The 19,930-nt window shown below is 34.7% G+C and overlaps 1 long non-coding RNA gene across 1 annotated transcript in view; it reads right to left on the reverse strand.

The window, feature by feature from the left end:
* Positions 1 to 1,886: 1,886 nt before the first annotated feature.
* LOC144381245 (uncharacterized) overlaps positions 1,887 to 19,930 on the reverse strand; it is a 60,455-nt gene continuing 42,411 nt past the window's right edge. Inside the window, exon 3 of the long non-coding RNA XR_013446131.1 lies at positions 1,887 to 2,350. This is a non-coding gene — a long non-coding RNA (uncharacterized LOC144381245). The remainder of the gene's footprint in view (positions 2,351 to 19,930) is intronic.

Below are 19,930 nucleotides of genomic sequence, written 5' to 3' on the forward strand. Positions count from 1 at the left end.
ATGTGTTAAGTAGATTTGATTCATGATCCTAATTTGCTGACCTCTGCCTTAAAGGAAGACAATATAAACCAGACACCCTAAAACATATCCATGATTTTCAGTGTAAATAAATATTGTTGTTTAGCACAAGGACTCTCACTTTTAATCTTTGGTGTGGGTCAAGTGGCAGGAATCAGTTAGGAAAGAATCCCTAACCTCTAACTATACAATGGAGTGCCAGATATTTGGAGGTCATTAGTTGACATTAATGAGTATCTTTATATAAATATGAATTATTTTTATAAAATGTTTTAATATTAATAAGACACATGTTTACAGTTAAAATATTAACTGTCAATGATATATTTCAAACAAAAATTGTGTTTCCTAACCAACATGTCCTATCCTGCAACTTTTTCCAGAAATAACCATTTTAGTTCTTTTGATGTTTTTTGGTGATAGTTATTTTCATGTATCTGCATTATTTGCCTATATACTATTTCTTGTGTTATCAAATTTAGTCATTATCTCTTTATATTTTCCTCTTATAAGTGAGATTTGGGCCCTCCTTCACAAATATCATCTGTCTATTTTGATTTTTCCCAGACAATATACTGCCATTTTTATTTTCAATCAATAGTCACAATTTTTTGTAATTAAGCAAATATTGATAATTAACACCAAAGTATATACTCTAGTTATATTTTCATTCATATACAACTTTTTGCTAGTATTATTAGAGTTATTCTTGTCTTTCTTTTCCTCTTTCAGAACTTTATTAAGATTTTTACATTTTATTCAAAAGACGTATAACATCAGCTATTTTGCTGAATTCATAGTTTACAGTATGTGTGTGACCTTTTTTTTTATTTTATTTATTTTTATTTCTTGTCTATATCTACCAAAAGCTTCATTGTCCAATTTGGACTATTTCTTCTTTAGACCTACTCTACATCATTGCCTGGGTATTACCTTAAATTCTCTTGATGAATCCATTTGCCAAGTTCCATTTAATTTTCTTTCTTGTTTTAACTTCCTTGTTTATTAGAAAATAGTAATCACAACTTCCTAAGAAAGCATCAGGCTACAAACAAATTTTGAGGGATATGTTTTATCGCATCAATTTAAAGATAAGCTTTTTTTTTTTTTTTTAATATATCTGGAATTCAGATGCATATTTAGAATTGGTGGTGCCTTACAACTATTCTCAGCCAGGCTGCAGTATTAATATAGAGGTAATTGTTAGCACATGCTTTGAACTTACTCCAAAATCCATCTGCTGATATTTTCTTATAAGATAACAAGGTACCAGGATCAAAATTTATCTAATGAGGGGAGCTTGACTGGCTCAGTCAGCAGAGCATGCAACTCTTGATCTTGGGGTCATGAGTTCAAGCCCCACACTGAGCACAGAGATTACTTTTAAAAATTATCTAATAAGAGATAGTAGCTTTGCAGCATCTCCATTATCTTGATGTCACAGAGAAGTGTTGTATAGGAAACCGAAGACATTATCGTTCTGATTATTCTGAGCCAAAAGCAATCCAGAAGAATCACACCCTAAATGTAAAGAAATTTTAGAAATACTTTAACCCTCTCAGTCGGGATTAGCCACATTGTACTGGAGAAACAGTCTCCAACCAGCTTGTAAATTATTATACCAAATATTTATCTATCATAAATATTCATAAAAATTATTCTGCACAAAGCAGCAGTTAGGGTATTTTTATGTTATGATTCCATCATCTTACCTGAGTCTACCTCCATAGTCACTGAAGAAGTAGAGAATGGAGAATGGAAAATCTAACATATGTGGATTTTCACAGCATTAGTTTTGGCTAGAAATAATCACATCGGCACACTTGAGTGCAGACAATCTAGAATATGATGCCTTTATTGTGGGGAAATGGAAATAAACCTGATATTGGTGAACACAAATAATGTCGATCACAGTTCACTTCTGGTCATCAAATATTTGATTTATTCCAGAGATTGATAGAAACTTCCTCAAGGAAGGCAAACCCTGAATACTCTTCAATCCCAAATTAGAGTTCAAAGGGCAACAGCTGTAATACACAGTAATTTTTGCATCTTTTTTAGACAAGGTCATTCTTGATCTGAGGACCTGTGAACAAAAACACTAAACCAAGAAGAAAAATTATCCATCTTTCATATCCCTAATACCAAAATTCTGATACCTGTTCAGCAAGAGGCCACATGAAGACATATGACCACTGGTCCATAGCATTATGAAATCCTATATGCGAGTGTTCCAGTTCTGGGGAGAGAATGTTCTTGTTTTCTATTTAGATGCTGATTTTGTTCTCTGTGAGTAGCTTCCTTCTTTTCCTCTGGAGCTGCTGGTTTCACCCTGTGGGAAAGAGGTTTCTTCCTTTTTATTATATTCCTTGGCCAATCTGAAGTTGATATTGGGAAATATGCTTTCTTTGAGGACTAACTTTCTTTGTCTACTGATGGCTCAAAAATTATTTAAGATGCTATCATTTTTAAGGTACCTCATAATTACCAATTCTTTGTCAAAATCGTTGTATCAGATTTACTAGACTCAACACCTTTAGTCTTATCTGTATAATAGGGAGATCTGCTCAGTTGAAATTTTTTATTGTGTGTTTCCTTCTCATGTGCTTTCTCAAACTTGTTTACTCTTTAGAATGAAAAAGCATCTGTTTTTTCTACTTCTACAATTCCATGAACTTTGGGACTTTTTTTTTCTTCTTCTCATATGTGCATACAAATCAACCCATTCTTTACCATGCTCATTCAATTCTGCTGATACCTAGCAAAAATACCATGGATAACAATCAAAGCACACTGCAATTTCAATAAAAACATAATCAACTTCCCATGGTAGCGTATGCAGTAATGTTAATGAATGTTTTGTCACTGAAACATGGAATGCCATCATTTCAGCCCCTCATCTTCGTTCCTTCACCACTCACTGCCCACCATGTATTTTAGGTTTTGTTTTTATTTTGTTTTGTTTTTACGATTTTTAAAAATGTATTTATTAGGGGCACCTGGGTGGCTCAGTCGGTTAAGCGTCTGTCTCAGCTCAGGTCATGATCCCAGGGTCCTGGGATCAAGCCCCACATCAGGCTCCTTGCTCAGCAGGGAGCCTGCTTCTCCCTCTCCCACTCCCCCTGCTTGTGTTCCCTCTCTCGCTGTGTCTCTCTGTCAAATAAATAAATAAAATATTTTAAAAAAATTTAAAAATGTATTTATTTGAGAGAGAGAGCACGAATGGGGGGAGGGGAGAGAGAGAAGCAAGTTCCCCACTGATCTGGGAACCAGGATCCTGGGATCATGATCTGAGCTGAGGACAGACACTTAACTGACTGAGCCACCCAGGCACCCCATATTTTGGGTTTTGTATGCCATTGCCCTACTATTGTGCTAATTTTTGTATTCATCAGAATAGGATATGTTAGGCTGCAGTAACAGAATTTCAGTGATTTAAGGCAATACAAATTTATTTCTCATTCATGCAAATTCTTTTGTAAGTCTAGCTCACTTTTCGGAGCAACTGTCTTCTGTGTAGTGAATCAATAGCTCAAGTTGCCTCAAACCTGTGGCTCTAACACTTTTGTATGAAGTTTTGTCCACCATTGCTGTGGCAGGGGAAGAGAGAGACTGGAGAGCCATGATTGAGCTTTTCACTACTTCAGGACAGAAATTTCACATTTCATTTCTGTTCCCATTTTATTGTCAGGTTTATGGACATGGCAATAACCCACAGTATGGGACTGAGGATCTCAGCCTTTCACATATGCAGAAATGGAAGAGAATGGACACGTGTAAGATCTATCACTTAAACTAATTTAATTTGGCCATATCTTCCTTTCTTTAAGGATAAAAATCTGTTCCTAAATAAGATTAAGAGATTTGTCAAAAGGTACAAAATAAGCATTCTGTGTGGTAATAAAGCCTGTGTCATAATTCTCCTAGCAGTTTCTTTTCTCTCTTAGTTACACATGAAAATGGCATCTCTTACAACCAATGACATCATAGACTTGATGAAAAAATAGTACAGATAAATGTATAGAGACAAATATCCATAATAGAATTCTTTTTAATTTTTAAAGATTTTATTTATTTATTTGACAGAGAGATAAAGAGAGAGCACAAGTAGGCAGAATGGTAGGCAGAGGGAGAGAGAGAAGCAGGTTCTCTGCTAAGCAGGGAGCCCGACATGGAGTTCGATCCCAGGACCCTGGGATCATGACCTGAGCCGAAGGCAGCCCCTTAACCAACTGAGCCACCCAGGCGCCCCCCCATAATAGAATTTGAATAGAATTTAAATGTGTATTACAGCTGCAGTATGTAAAAACCAGGTCAAAAACCATGCAAATTTTGGGGCACCTGGGTGGCTCAGTCAGTTAAGCATCTGACTCTTGATTTCAGCTCAGGTCATGATTTCAGGGTCCTGAAATGGAGCCCTGCTTCTGGCTCTGCGCTCAGTGGGGAGTCTGCTTAAGATTCTCTCTCTCTCTCTCTCTCCCTATGCTCTTCCTCTTGATCACACACACTATAAATAAATTAAATAAATAAATAAATAAATAAATATCTTTTAAAAATGCAATTTTTTTCAGTATATGCATTTCTATGTCTTCTCTTTCTCACTTTTTATAAAACTTTACTTACTAACTAATTACTTTCATCAGTAATGATCCTAAGTAATTCCTTACTTATCAAATCACTTATTATTATAATAAATTATAAGAAAACAATATTTGGAAGACAAAATCCATTAAACATAAAAATATTACCTGTACAATTAGAAATTTTCCCAGAAATCTTTGAGCAATCTGTTTAGTTACATAAATTTGCAGTAGGAGTTTTGTAACTGTGAAAAAACGCCAAAATTCAGAATGGAATACTAGTCTGATTTTTTTAGCAGCATGTATGAGTCACAAATGGAAATAATCATTGATATATATGAGCCATTAAGATATGGAAAATAAAATAATAACAATAACAATAATAATTCATAGAATTGTCTATAATGTACTTGTAAGAACAAGAGTGGATTTGAATTCTTTTAAATGTTAAAGGCTCATGAAAGGAAAACTTACTCCCACCAGTGTGCCATGATCCACAATTTGAAGATACTGGGTGAATATAAGTCTGATTTACTTCAGTTTTTCTCATGCCTGCTTGTGCTTCAGAGTCCCTTGGGATGTTTTCATAGAAATCAAATTACATTAATTCCAACACAGGGCAGTAAAATTACAATCTCTGGAGCTGCACATAGCCACTTCCAATTTTTAGAAGCCCTTTGTAAATCTAACGTGAAGCTGGTATTCAACAAAATCACTGATGTTAAGAAGGCAACAGAACAATCAGCATAATCAACAAAATAGCACTTTCTTTGCAGTTAAACTGTACTGGGTTTGATTATTTCCTTTCATATTTGACCATTTTTAGGCAAGCCACTGTAACTCTATAAACTTTAGATTCTTCCTCTATTAAACAGCTGATGACAATTTCTACCCCATACATTGCTTTGAATTTTTGTCAAATTGGCATTACTCCCCATGATGTTCTTTATAATGTAGAGAGAAGAAATCTGGAACCATGTTTGTCAGCATCTCCTTCCTTCCCTCTGTGATACCTAGTTAGAATGACAATAACACAAACTCCTGCTAAAATTGGGCAAGGGAAAAAGAAATAAATGATGTGATTCCTGAGAGGTGGTCATATGTGTGAACAAACATGAGATTCACAGAGTTTGAGATTGCTTATCTACAGTCTGCTAGGATGCTGTTGACAGAGAGAAGGGATGTTCTTGAGGATCGCAGCAGGTGCTTTTGAGAATCACCTGCTCTAATAGATCCAGTTAAGGGCCTCAGTCTCTACTCATTTGACCTTCTAGCCACAGCTATGTTGGCCTTTGTTGGGGACTATACTGATATGTGTTTTCCACCTTTCTCATTTCTCTCATGTAAATCCTAATTCCTGTGTTAAAGTCTTTTATTCTGTTTTCCTGACTGAGTCTAGTAATACAGCATTTATGAGAGAGTTTGAAAAAATAGCATCATCTTTGATCACATGGTCAAAAATGTTTGGAAATAACAGCTTTGTAGGACAAAACCCCAATTCCCTAATGTGATCACTCTTCCTCCTGGCAAGCTTTCTTGCCAGTACTTGGAGATTGGGAAAAAAAAAAAAAGGCAAGCAAGCATGTGCAATATATACCAGTGATATTTGCATTCAGTCACCTGTCACCAGTTATGGCCTACCCACCATTATGTTTTGCTATGCTTCATTGTTGTCAGAGAGAGACAAACAATAATCTCTAGCTCCTCAACATTCAATTTGGCATAGAAATCTTCTCAATATGGTGTCAGCTCCCTAGAAAACTCCGCATAATGGATTGTCTTACTAATTGTAATAGTAAAGTTCCCACTAGATACTTGTTCAATACTCAAAAAGAAATTAATTTAAAATCAAACTAAGCATGTATTCTGAGGCCTGGAAGAAACATAACTATAATCTTAACAAGGGCTAATGAAGTCCCCTATATTTCATATTGCTCTGTTAACTATTGAAACAATAACTTTCTAATTTGGTCAAAGCTTCATCTAGGTTATTTCTAGACTAGCCCCTGTAGCCAATGCTAAATCCCCACAAGTACTACAGAATAAATGAAAGAAAATATATTCACTTTGCACCCAGGAGCAGTGATACTATCAGAATATTATCAAATATTCAAATTGGTTACATTTTTTCTGTTTTTCATTTACTTCCCTCTCTTTGACCTTTTATCTCACTTGTATTTGTATTTTTAAAAGACAGGGAGCAAAGTAGAGAAAGAAAACAAATTGATTTTTAAAAATAATAGCCCTTGTGTTTGTAGTACAACACTTGTGCTACTATATTTTTAGCCAAAATAAATGTATCAATTTCATAATTAGAACAATTTTGAACTCAGTTTCAACTGAGTCTCCAAGAAATAGAAGTCACATTCCAAAGTCTATCATATATGACTTGCAAAAGAAAGCAGCAAACGTGGGTCAAGACTCCTCACTTTTTCATTAATCCCTTCACCCATATTTTAGAATATAAATTTCAGGGGCTGGAATTTGAGAAAAGTACTTCTTTGTAAAAAAAAAATAATAATAAGTTGAGTTCTGTGTACTTTTCATTACTTCCTCCCAATGTGGGAGAAGTTATATTAAGATCCTCTTAATTTCAAGTCAAGAGATAAAAATTTTTCGAAGGAAACTTGAAGATTTTATGTATCCTATGAATTTTTAGGGATACAGTATTCTGGGTTTTGCCTTATTCTTGAGAAACCAAGAGAGCACAAGCCTGGCTATGTAGTTTTTCTGGAATGGAAGTAAAGGCATGTTGCTGCATCTATGGCTTTATGAGTTAACAGCCCTTTTGTTGGGGTAAATACCTTGTGTAAGAAATGATGTCCAGGAAAGAGAATGAGTCAGTATGGGGTGGATTGATGTGTCATTCAAGAGGACCATTTGTTTGGGCAAGCTAATGACAAATTCCTAAGTCTGTAAAAGTAGCAGTTAAGGACTAGCTGGGCATATATTCTTTCATATCAAGGACATTGTAAATGGGAAATTCCAGTTTGGGGATGACTATCTCTGAAGACCCCATAAATGCGTAACGTAAGAGAAAGAAATAATTTTAAACTCCTGACACCTCTAGATAATATAATGCCAAGAGCAATGAACTTCAAAATTTATTTCACCTTTCTCTTTTACCCCCCTATCTCTATATCTTTGGTCCCAAAATGGTCAGAAACCAGAATTTCCAAGATAGAGGGAAATGGATAAAGCAAGACACAGAGAAAGTGACTAAATCTATTGTTATCCACAGGTAGCTAATGAACTGTGAGGGACTAGAGATTCAGGGATGCTGTTAAAAAACAAGACTCCTCAGTTATAGACAGGAAACTATTATTCATGGCACAGGTGGCAACATGAACTTATGTTTGCACCAGTTCTCTATATGTCATGGGCCTGGATAGATACTGAGACTGTAGTGGGTTTGCATAATATGTGGTGAAGAACCTTGACATGGGAAACCTCACTTTTATAATAGGCTGCAAGCAAACATCTCCGAATAAACCTCAGAAAACCAACATCTCCTTTGTCTCAGTTGGAAACATTATTTGCAATAATAAAGATATTTTAAAAAAAAATGGACATAAAGCAAAACAATAAAACCCTACCTTCTTCTCCAGAGGGAGACATAATCTCTCTCTTCCAGGGTTGTTCACTATGCAAATATCTTTGAAAAGATATTCAAGAATAAAGGCAGTCAGTGCCTCTACTCTCAAGATGTACGGAAACATGACTAGCCCATGGAGAATAGCCTTGAAACCATTGCCAATCAGAAACAGGCCAAAGCAATGAGATGTGCAAAAATCTAAACTTTAATTAAAGATTGAAGTTTTTGATGATTTAAAGTACTTGTTCATTTTTATTACTAAACTGAGATTGGGTTTGGGGATTTGAAGTAATAGGAAAGCATTTTTAATTATGTAAGAATGATTTCATCTTAGCAAGTGGGTACAGCAAATTCTAAATATTAACATTAAGGAAGATTGATAGAGAGAAAGAGAAAGAGAGAGAGAGAAGAAAGAAAAAATAGGGAAAGGAAGGAAGGAAGTTTATTATTATATACCATGAATCATGCTTGTTCATCATTAAACTGATTATAGATTAGGTAACCACATAGAGAGAGATCTGCAATAATTAGAATTTTAAAACAAATGCCCACAATGTCTGCTTTTATTCTACCATTTAATGATCTAGTAAATATTCCACATGAGCTGGTATACTAAGTTTACATAATATGGGTTAATTTATATATTTATACTATACAAAATTTATGTGTGACATTTTCTGTTTATTTGTATTTTTAGAAAATGCTATCTCAAATGCATTTAATTTGGTCCACTTTAAAAAAAAAGCGTAGGCAGTTTGACAAGAAATGAAGAGGATTTGTGGTTGACTAAAGGCTAGAAATCTTATGTTTCAAAGGGGAAAGTACAATTTTCCTTTTAAACATGTATGTTTCAATCTGTTAATGAAAAATGTGAAAGATTAAACTGGGAGAAAAAAGAACGATTTCTTTTTCTTTAGTTTGCAACTAATAACTAATAAGATATTGGAAGTCACTAAATCACTTTTGTCCTAATTCTTATCATCTAAAAATAAAAATGAGGAACAAGCAAATAATTTTACAAATTATAAGTAAAATTCAATACTAACCCTCTTGCCTAGAAAGAAAATGACTTTCTAAAATCAAAATGATCTCAAAAAGAAAAGCACAGCTTTGACTAAATAATAGTCAAAAAGTTTATGGTGAAAAAATGAAAAAAAGTAAAACACACACATAATAAAAGCAAATATTAAACTGGAAAAATGCAGCAAATACTAGAAGAGAAGACAGATATATTATTAAATAATTTAAATTCATATGGAAAACACAAAAATCTAAATCAATAATTCAGTAAATTATGAACAGACTTAGGGTAAATCCAGTGGGAAGTATTCAAATCTAATAGGTAGTAGAGATATTCAAAATACCACTCCAATGAAGTACTATTTTTCATTTGTTAAACAGTGAATAAAGTGTTATTTCCTGATCATAAAAAAATGGATTGGTGGTCTTGGGCTCTTAAGACTGTTTTTTAAGCTCTGTGACCAAGCCCTTATATATAATCATTCTGTATTCTCAACCTATGCCTTCTACCTCAATATGACTATTAATTTCCAGTAACTGTTCCATGAAATTAATTTTTTAAATTCCATTTATAGTAATGTCAAGTAACATCCAGGTGTGGATGCACAAAGTTTAAAATACATTGAGACTGCTGAACAATTATTTGATAGTTGAGTATTGGGAATTAGAGCTCAGATTGAGAAAAAAAGACAAAGATACAGGAAAAGTCAGAGGTTATGTGTCAGGGAAGTCAAGGAATAATTTTCTTAACTTGACTGTCTGGAAACACAGACTCATCCAGCCCATTTTCGGCAAGATAAACACTGCTTCTTGAACTGGTCCCACCGGGAACCCTCTGGTTTTCCAACCCAAGTTATCCCTTCCCTGGCTTACCCTCATTATAGGGTGGAGCCACTTCAACACAAAGGCCTCAAAGTTGTTAAAAGTGACAAAGGCCTATCAAGATCTCATCAAAAGAAAGATATATGTGCAGTTAATGTAGATAAAATGCAGTGGGAATATATAAGTTGCAATATTTTAGAACTTTGAGAATGTTTAAATGTTGGTAAGAAGGGCCTGATTGAGGTTGATTAATATGAATTTATCACGTTATCAGCAAGCCTAGCTATGTGATTTTTTTTCCTGGAGGGCTCAGAAAGTCTGCATAAAGGCAAAGAGGAAACCAAACCCTGAATGAAAGTTCTGAGTGTGTGTGTTTTTCTAGAAGGTTGTGACCGAAACAGAAAAACAAGGAAATTGAAAAAATTGTCAAAAGAGTCATGGAAAAGTTGAGCCATGATATGAAGACATTTGCATCAGACAGAGCTCTTGGTTACAAACATCAGACAGTAAATGTATTAAATAATATTTTATACCTCATGGACTTTCCAAGAGTGCCAGAGTTTGGCATGGGAAGTTACTCAACCAGAAAAAGCACATAGAACAATATGGGCAATGTTTTAGGGAAGAAATTACTGCTGCCACCATTCTGCACTGGGTAGCTCATCATATCCATATGTGCTTTCATTGGTAAATAAAGGGATTGGATAGCAAAACTCTTGATTCCGCTGTCCTCCCAAAGCTGGATATCTCCAATTTCTCCTCAAGAAAAGATGAATTCCGTGCATTTCTGTTTTCTCATGTTTCAATCACTGACCTATGTATCTCTGGTCTTATGACTAGAAAGGCAAGTTTTGGCCTTGTAACAGGAGAAATTTCCCAAGCCAAAGATAGGAGTTCAAAAATGCTTGATGATCACATGAAAAATTTCTATATTTCTGCTCCTATGTAATTCTCTGAATTTGCTCTTATTTCTTCCCCCAAATCAACTGGAAACATTGCCTTCTGAGTGATGAATTTATTATTTTCACTTCTTCCAGGATTTGCCACACTGGTTCTTGGTAGCAATGATGTCTAGAAGACATACTTTGGACCCCTTGTTAGTAGAAAGATGCACAGATGCCTCTATGTTGACTCAGCTGTTTAAATACACATTTTCAAACGAAATATGTGCAGCATTGATGCCAAATTCCTCCTGACATTCACAATAATATTGAACTTGACTCAATCAAACAAGTATAACAATATCTGGAGCAAAAGTTTCATCTAGGTTTTATCTGGGTGGAGTATTTAACACTCATTTTTAGTTTTCAGTTTGAAAAAAAATTGAAAAAGTATTGGTGATTGAAGTTGTGCAGCCATTAAATTCAAAAGGCATGCTACTACTATTTAAAGCATCTTCTAGCTTAATGTTAAATTGTCCTTAAAATAGTTCTGGTTTAAGCCTGCAAAAAGCTTTACAATGTGCTCAGTCTCTGTAGAACATTTTTCTCAAAGGTTGAAACAAAATTACTATGACAGTATCTTAAATATTATTTAAATAAAAATTTTAAAATTTTAGAGAATATGTGACAAGTAATTCCTGTATCTCTTTGTTACATAATCACACTTAAAAACAGAAATAGGATTTTTTTAATGGCAAAGATTCAGTTTAAAATCATGTTTTTTATATAAGCATGCACAGAAACAAATGAAAAATGTTTAGAAAAATAATGAGATGCTAATAAAACCTAATTCTCTCCTGTTTGTATGTATCTACATCAAAGCATTTGGATAAAAATGTATCACAGTCTGATGTATGCAGGTATCTCTTCAGTTTGTACTCTGAATGTCCTGACTATCCTTGCCTTTACATTTGTGCTTCCTAGCGCCTAATAGGTCATACTTAGTAGGGTTCTTGTAAATGTAAAAGGGAGAGAGACATTAAGAACAGAACGGAAGCACAAAGGAGGAATGCAAGCAAGCAATCTGGGAACAAATACCTATTTCCTCCTGGTCATGATAGAGAGAGTTAGGTACACTAGTCATGCCATGGCAAGCACCAATATCACTGTTATTATGTTGCTGGAATGAACAAGTGTTGCTTCCAAAGAAATAATCCTGTGACACATATTACCATATTTATACACCCAAATTGAAACCGAGACTTGATACGCAAATGCACTCTGATTTTGTGGAACAGGCTGTAATCATTGTTTGAATTTATAGCCTAAAGAATGTGATTAGAGTGATGAGAAAGTAGAAAACATATGAAAAAAACAGGGCCTTTAGAAAAGAATTAAGACATAAAAAGTAGAAGATGATTATGGTTCTCCATGTGAAATGAAGGGAATGAAGTTGAAAATTCTTCTGATCAAACAGTAATTGTGCCACTTTCTGGGTGTATGGCCTTGGTTATGTTACTCTATTTTACTGAATATCTTATTCCTTCTATAGAAAATGTGAGTATTAATTCAACCTTCAGATGGTTCTAAGGACTAAATTAACAACCTCGAGATAACATCTGAGATATTAATAGATAATTTTTAAGGTATTTTTATTTATATCCCTGGCCTCTATCTTATTTAATCAGTTAGGCCTAATGATCTTCATGATCTCAGGGTGAGATGCTACAGGAAAAGGGAAAAGAAGATGTTTATGCTACAAATAGAAATGCCTTTAAGAAAATAAGGGCAAAAGTAATAGATTTCACCCATGCATTCTTTAACTTAGTAAATATTTATTTATCACTTACTATGCTTCAGATTTTAGCATAGTAAAATGCTAAATTTTAGCAGAAATATCAGCCCTTTTATTACAGAGATGAGATGAAAATTACCAGTAAATATAGTAAATAAGTATGTTATATTTTTTAAAAAAGAGGAAATGAGCAGGCTAAAGGGGATTTAAAGTGATCCTCGTAGGAGGGAAATCTGTAGTACTAAATAAAATAGGAAGGAGTAGACCTAAAAGAAAAGATAAGATTTGGGCCAAGATTTGAAGTGATGGAATTAGTCGGGTGACTATCTGGGGATTGAGTGATCCAGTCAAAGGAAATATTTAAAGAAAATATATTAAGGTAGGAATATTCCCAGTATATTTTAGCTGCAAAGCAGAAGCTGTTATAGCAGGGAATGAATAAGCAATGAGTGAGACTTGAGTGATGAAGTCAGATGTAATAGGAAGTCACCACCCACCAGGGATAATGGGGATTGTAGAAGGACCTTGTAGACCATTTCAATGACTTTTATGCTGCATTTGTGGTATGAGGAACAATTGTGAGACATTTGACAGAAGAGTAACATGATCCACTTACTCTGGCCAAAGAATAGATGGTAGAAGCCCAGGCATGGAAGCAGGATAATCTGTTAGAAGTCTATCTGAGCTGATCCAAGAGAGAAATGGTGGCGGCTTGGGTCAGAGTGGTAGTAATATAGTGATGAGAAGTGACAGTACTTTGGATGTATTTTGAACATTGAGCAAATAAGACTTGTGATATATTCAACATAGGATATAAGACAAAGAAAAATCAAGAACGACTTCAAAATATTTTTCCCCAAAAAATATTTTTTTGCCAAACAAGCAGAAAGATAAAGTTGTTAACCAATTGAAGAAAGGTTATTGATGGAACTAGTTTTAGGGGCAAGAGCAACAATTTTATCTTGGTTTGAGATATATATTTATCTTAAGTTTGAAATATATATTAGATATCCAAGTGGAAATGTCAAGAGGGATGGAATATCTGGATATGGAACTGTACTGGAGGAAAAAAAAAATCAGTTATCAACATGTAGATAGCATTTAAAGCCATGAAGTTTTATTACATCACCAAAGAATTACTGCTCTGATATTAAGTTGTTGGAGAGAAAAGAAGATTATATTATGGTTCTGAGTTACAGGATCTAATGTTCAACTAAAGGGATGGGTTTGAGAGAGAATTATGGATAACTAGGCAAAAAAAAGTGTTTGTAGATATTTGTGCAGGTAGGTGTGTAGACACTCTGATAAGAGTCTATGGAGTTGTTTCCAATTATCCCAGTGAAGTACAAGTAAGGGCATCAGCTGAAGATGAGTGTGAAAGGAAATACCGACTGACTGACTAGAGTGAAAAAGGTGTGAAATAGTGATTTTTGATAGTGGGACCACAAGTAAATTAGCAGAGCATAGCTTGAGAGCCAGGAAGCATTAAGAAGCCACACACATATTAACTGTGATTCAGTCCATGTGGTTGCATGTTTTCCCTCCAGCCATGTGAAGCTGCACAAGACAAACACAAACTAGACAGAGTTTAGGATTTCATCATTGTTTTGGTTTAGACAAGTGTGTAAAACAAATGAGGTAAGACAGTCCTGGTGAGGGATTAAACAAAAGACAGGCTCTCAGAATTGACTGTGGAATTACACTTGATAAAGAGCAGAGGGGGAAATCAAGGGGCAAAAGACAGTGGTTTGAAAGATAGTTCACCCATTGATCATATACATCTCTCTATTTTCTTTTTTTCTATCTGCATTTTTATTTCTATATCTAAATCATCTATGTATACCCCATAGGAGTGAACAATGTGAAGAGAAGGGAAGAAAGTAAGGGACCCCATAGCAGGTCACTCAGACACCCTGCCTTTCCCACAGTGGTTGAGCCAAGTAGTGGTAAAAAGCAGGGCAGAGCAGGGTCAGGAAATGAGTATATTCCCTTATAGATTTGAGACATCCAAAAGAAAAACAAAGCAAAACAAAACAGATGTTCCCTTTCCTAGAGATTCTTGGAAAATTAGAGTCAAAAACTCTCTTAATCATCTAGGCAGACAAGTCTTAGAAATCTCACCAGGTTCTCTCTTACCAATGGTGGTAGAAGAGTAGCAAAATGAATTTCAGGGCACCTGAGAGAAGCTTTATAATTGCCATGAAAAGCACTAGAATTAAAGGAGCCTTAAGGACAAGAACTGGGAATTGACACAGAACAGCAGGGTCTGTTGAGAGAAAAGCTAAGCTAGGACAGGGGCACCTGGGTGGCTCAGTCAGTTAAGCGTCTGCCTTCGGCTCAGGGCATGATCCCAGGGTCTTGGGATCGAGCCCCACATCGGGCTCCCTGTTCAGTGGGAAGCCTGCTTCTCCCTCTCCCACTCCCCCTGCTTGTGTTCCCTCTATCGCTGCCTCTCTCTGTGTCAAAAAATAAATAAAATCTTTAAAAAAAAAAAAAAAAAGCTAAGCTAGGACAGACATCTCTGTATGGACAAGCTCTTCCACAGTCCAATACCCATAGCTCTAACTTTCTATCTCTGTGATACAACATAAGTCTTCAGGAACTAAGCTGTAACACAAGGGAAGTTTAAATATCTGTCAATTAAAAACATTGGCACTTGGGATATAATTTGTGTTTACTTACAGAAAAAGAAAATAAAATTTCATGCATACCTTAATTTGTGGATTAAAATTCATATCCATCACTAATAAGGTAAAGCACCAAGCAATGTCATGAGAAAACCACTTCTGGTTTTATTACTCTACAACTTATTTATTGTAGAAAATAAGACATGGTGGTTGTGCTTGTGAAGACCCATTTATAGCTCCTCCTCCAAAAACTGTAGGTTTATAAGATGCTATCACCTTTATTGAATGTACTGAAATCCAAAATTCACTTAGAATCAGAAGTCAGGAAGTCAAAATTCAATGAATCATACTTAACTCGTTCTTCTAATTCCAATGTCTTATCTATCTAATCAATGACTTTTCATTGCTTTCTTCTTTATGGCTTTTAAATCATCCCAATTCTAGTTCCTCTGACATCTAAGTGGCTCAAGAACTAGCATCATTTTCAAGAATAATTACTATGGTATTTGAATTGTTTTCTCTCCCTTCAAACCAACACAATTATTGCTATCAATATTTTCTCAACAAGACAAAAGTGCTGTAAAATGAAAATTTGAACATGTCCCTCCCTTTCATAAAGTCAGTGAAATCCCAACACTCTTAGAATAATGTGCCAAATTACAGTGCTTTCAGGACATGGATCCTCCTTACAAACATTGCATATTTTGTTACATTTACATTAGTGTTCAACATTTACCTATGTAGAATTATTTGCTCGTCCCTGATATGACTTACCTCTAGGCTCTTGCACAGAGTATTTCTTCTGTCTAAACTACCCATCTATTGCTCCTACAAGGCCCACTTGGTCTTGGTCTTTGCCTGAAAAACTCTGATTAGATAAGCCCAAAAAGATGCTAAAGGTTAAGGTGCATTAAGTGCAAAATGTTTTTTGCATTTAAATGTTATTCTATTTTTTTTTTATTTTAATTCCTGTATAATTAACATACAGTAGTTATATTAGTTTCAGGTACAATCTAGTGATTCAACAATTCTATACATTACCCATGCTCATCATCATAAATATACTCTTTAATCCCTATCACCTATTGCACCCATTCCCCCACCTATCTCACCTCTGGTAACCATCACATTGTTCTACAAGTTAAGAGTCTGTTTCTTAGTTTATCTCTCCCTCTTTTTTCCTCCCCCCTTTGTTCATTAGTTTTCATTTCTTAGATTCCACATATGAGTGAAATCATATGGTATTTGTCTTTGACATTTCACTTAGGATTATACTCTCTAGCTCCAGCCATATTGTGGCAAATGGCAAGATTTCATTCTTTTTTAGGCTGAAAAATATTCCATTGTATGTAAATATAAAACATCTTCTTTATTCATTCATCTATCACTGACACTTGAGCTGCCTCTATAATTTGGCTATTGTAAATAATGCTGCAATAAATACAGGGTGCATTTATCTTTTCAAATTAGTGTTTTTGTATTCTTTGGGTAAATACCCAGTAGTGCAATTGCTGGATCATAGAGTAGTTCTGTCTTTAATTTTTGAGGAAACTCCATACTGTTTTCCACAGGAGGTATACCAGTTTGCAGTCCCACCAACAGTGCAATAGGGTTCCTTTTTCTCCACATCCTCGCCAACACTCGTTTCTTGTGTTTTTAATTTTAGCCATTCTGACAGCTGTGAGGTGATATTTCATTGTATTTTGATTTGCATTTCCCTGATGATGAGTGATGGTGGGCATCTTTTCATGTGTCTGCTTTGCCATTTGGATGTCTTTTTTGGAGAAATGTCTGTTCATGTCTTCTGCTCATTTTCTAATCACATTGTCTTTTGGGTATTAAGTTGTATCAGTTCTTTACATACTTTGGAAACTAACCCTTCATCAGATATGTCATTTGCAAGTATCTTTTCCCATTCACTAGGTTGCCCTTTAGTTTTGTTGATTGTTCTTTCACTGAGCAGAAGATTTTTATTTTGATGTAGTCCCAATTTAATTTTGCTTTTATTTCCCTTACCTCAGTAGACATATCTAGAAAAATGTTTCTGTGCCCGATGTCAGAGAAATTATTGCCTGTGCTCTCTTCTAGGATTTTTATGGTTTCAAGTCTCACATTTAGATCTTTAATCCATTTTGAGTTTATTTTTGTGCATGGTGTAAAAAAGTGGTCCAGTTTCATTCTTTTGCATGTAGCTCTCAGTTTTCCCAACACCATTTGTTAAAGAGACTGTCTTTTTCCCATTGCATATTCTTATTTTCTTGCCTCTTTTGTCGATTGATTGCCATAAAATAATTGTTGTGCTTCTGTGCTTTCTATACTGTTCCATTAATCTATGTGCCTATTTTTGTGCCAGTATTACTCTGTTTTGGTTACTACAGCCTTGTAGTATTCCTTGAAATCTGTAATTGTGATACCTCCAGGTTTTTTTTTTCCTTTTTCAAGTTTGTTTTGGCTATTCAGGGTCTTTTGTGGTTCTATACAAATTTTAGGATGATTTGTTCTAGTGTTATGAAAACTATTGTTGGCATTTTGGTAGGGATTGCATTAAATTTATAGATTGCTTTGGGTAGTAGGGACATTTAAAAAATATTTCTTCTCTCAATCTATGAGCATGGAATATCTTTCCATTTTTTGTGTGTCATCCTCAATTTCATTCATCAGTGGTTTATAGTTTTCAGAATACAGGTCTTTCACCTCCTTGGTTAAGTTTATTTCTAGGTATTTTATTCTTTTGGGCGCAGTTGTAAGTGCGATTGCTTTCTTAATTTCTCTATAACTTCATTACTAGTGTATAGAACTGCAATAGATTTCTGTACTTTAATTCTGTATCCTGCAAACTTACTAAATTCATTTAACAGTTATAGCAGTTTTGGTGGACTTCAGGGCTTTCTATATATAGTATCATGTCATCTGCAAATAGTGTACATTTTACTTCTTCCTTACTAATTTAGATGCTTTTTATTTCTTTTTGTTGTTTGATGGCTGTGGCTAGGACTTCCAATACTATATTGAACAAAAGTGGTGAGAGTGGACATTCTTGTCTTGTCCTGATCTTAGGGGGGAATCTTTCAGTTTTTCACCAAAATGTATGATGTTAGCTGTGGTTTTTTCACATAAGGTCTTTATCATGTTGAGTTATGTTCCCTTTAAACATACTTTGCTGAGTTTTTTTTTTTTCTTTTAATAATGAATAGCTATTGTACTTTGTTAAATGCTTTGTCTGCATCTATTGAAATGATTATAGAGTTTTTACCCTTTCTCTTATTGATGTGATGTATCACATTGATTGATTTGCAAATATTGAACCACTCTTATATCCTAGGAATAAATCCCACTTGATCGTGGTGAATGATTTTTTCAATATACTGTTGGAATCGGTTTGCTAATACCTTGTAGAGGATTTTTGCATCTATGTTCATCAGCTATATTGGCCTGTAATTTTTTTTCTTGTAGTGTCTTTATCTGGTTTTAGTATCAGGGTAGTACTGGTCTCATAGAATGAATTTGGAAGTTTTCCTTCCTCTTCTATTTTTTTGAAGTAGTTTGAGAAGAGTAAGTATTAACTCTTCTTTAAATGTGGGTAGAATTTACCTGTGAAGGCATCTAGTCTTGGACTTCTGTTTGTTGAGAGTTTTTTGATTACTGATTTAATTTCATTGCTGGAAATCAGTCTGTTCAAATTTTCTATTTATTCCTGATTAAATTTGGGAGATTATATATTTCTAGAAATTTATCCATTTTTTGTAAGTTGTCCAATTTGTTGGCATAAAGCTTTTCATAATCTCTTAAAATCTTTTGTATTTCTGTGGTATCAGTTGTAATTTCTCCTTTTTCATTTCTGACTTTGAGTCCCCTCTCTCTCTCTCTCTCTTATGAGTCTGGCTAGACGTTTATCAATTTTATTGATCTTTTCAAAAACCCAGCTATGTCCTATTTCATTGATTTGTTTTGTTGTTGTTGTTGCTGTTGTTTTGTTTTTGTTTTTGTTTTTTTAGTTTCTATATCATTTATTTCTACTCTAATCTTTATTATTTCCTTCCTTCTACTGGTTTTCGGTTTTGTTTGTTCTTCTTTTTCTAACTCCTTTAGGTGTAAGTTTAGGTTGTTTACTTAAGATTTTTCCTGCTTCTTGAGGTAGGCCGATATTTCTATAAACTTCCTTGTAGAATAGTTTTTGTTGAATCCCAGATGTTTTGGACCATTGGGTTTTCATTTTCATTTGTCTCCATGTATTCTTTTATTTCTTCTTTAATTTCATTTTGACTCATTCATTGTTTAATAGTTTGTGATATAATCTCCATGTATTTGTGGTCTTTCCAGATTTTTTCTTGTTGTTGATTTCTAGTTTCATAGTGTTGTCATCAGAAAAGATGCATGGAATGACTCTGATCTTTCTGAATTTGTTGAGACTTGTTTTGTGGCCTAATATGTGACCTATTTTGGAGAATGTACCATATGCACTTGAAAAGAATGTACTCTTGGGACACCTGGGTGGCTCAGTCGTTAAGCATCTGCCTTTGGCTCAGGTTATGATCCCAGGGTCCTGGGATTGAGCCCCGCATCAGGCTCTCTGCTCAGCGGGAAGCCTGCTT

The sequence above is a fragment of the Halichoerus grypus genome, chromosome 3, assembly GCF_964656455.1.
Source record: "Halichoerus grypus chromosome 3, mHalGry1.hap1.1, whole genome shotgun sequence".
NCBI classification, from domain to species: Eukaryota; Metazoa; Chordata; class Mammalia; order Carnivora; family Phocidae; genus Halichoerus; species Halichoerus grypus.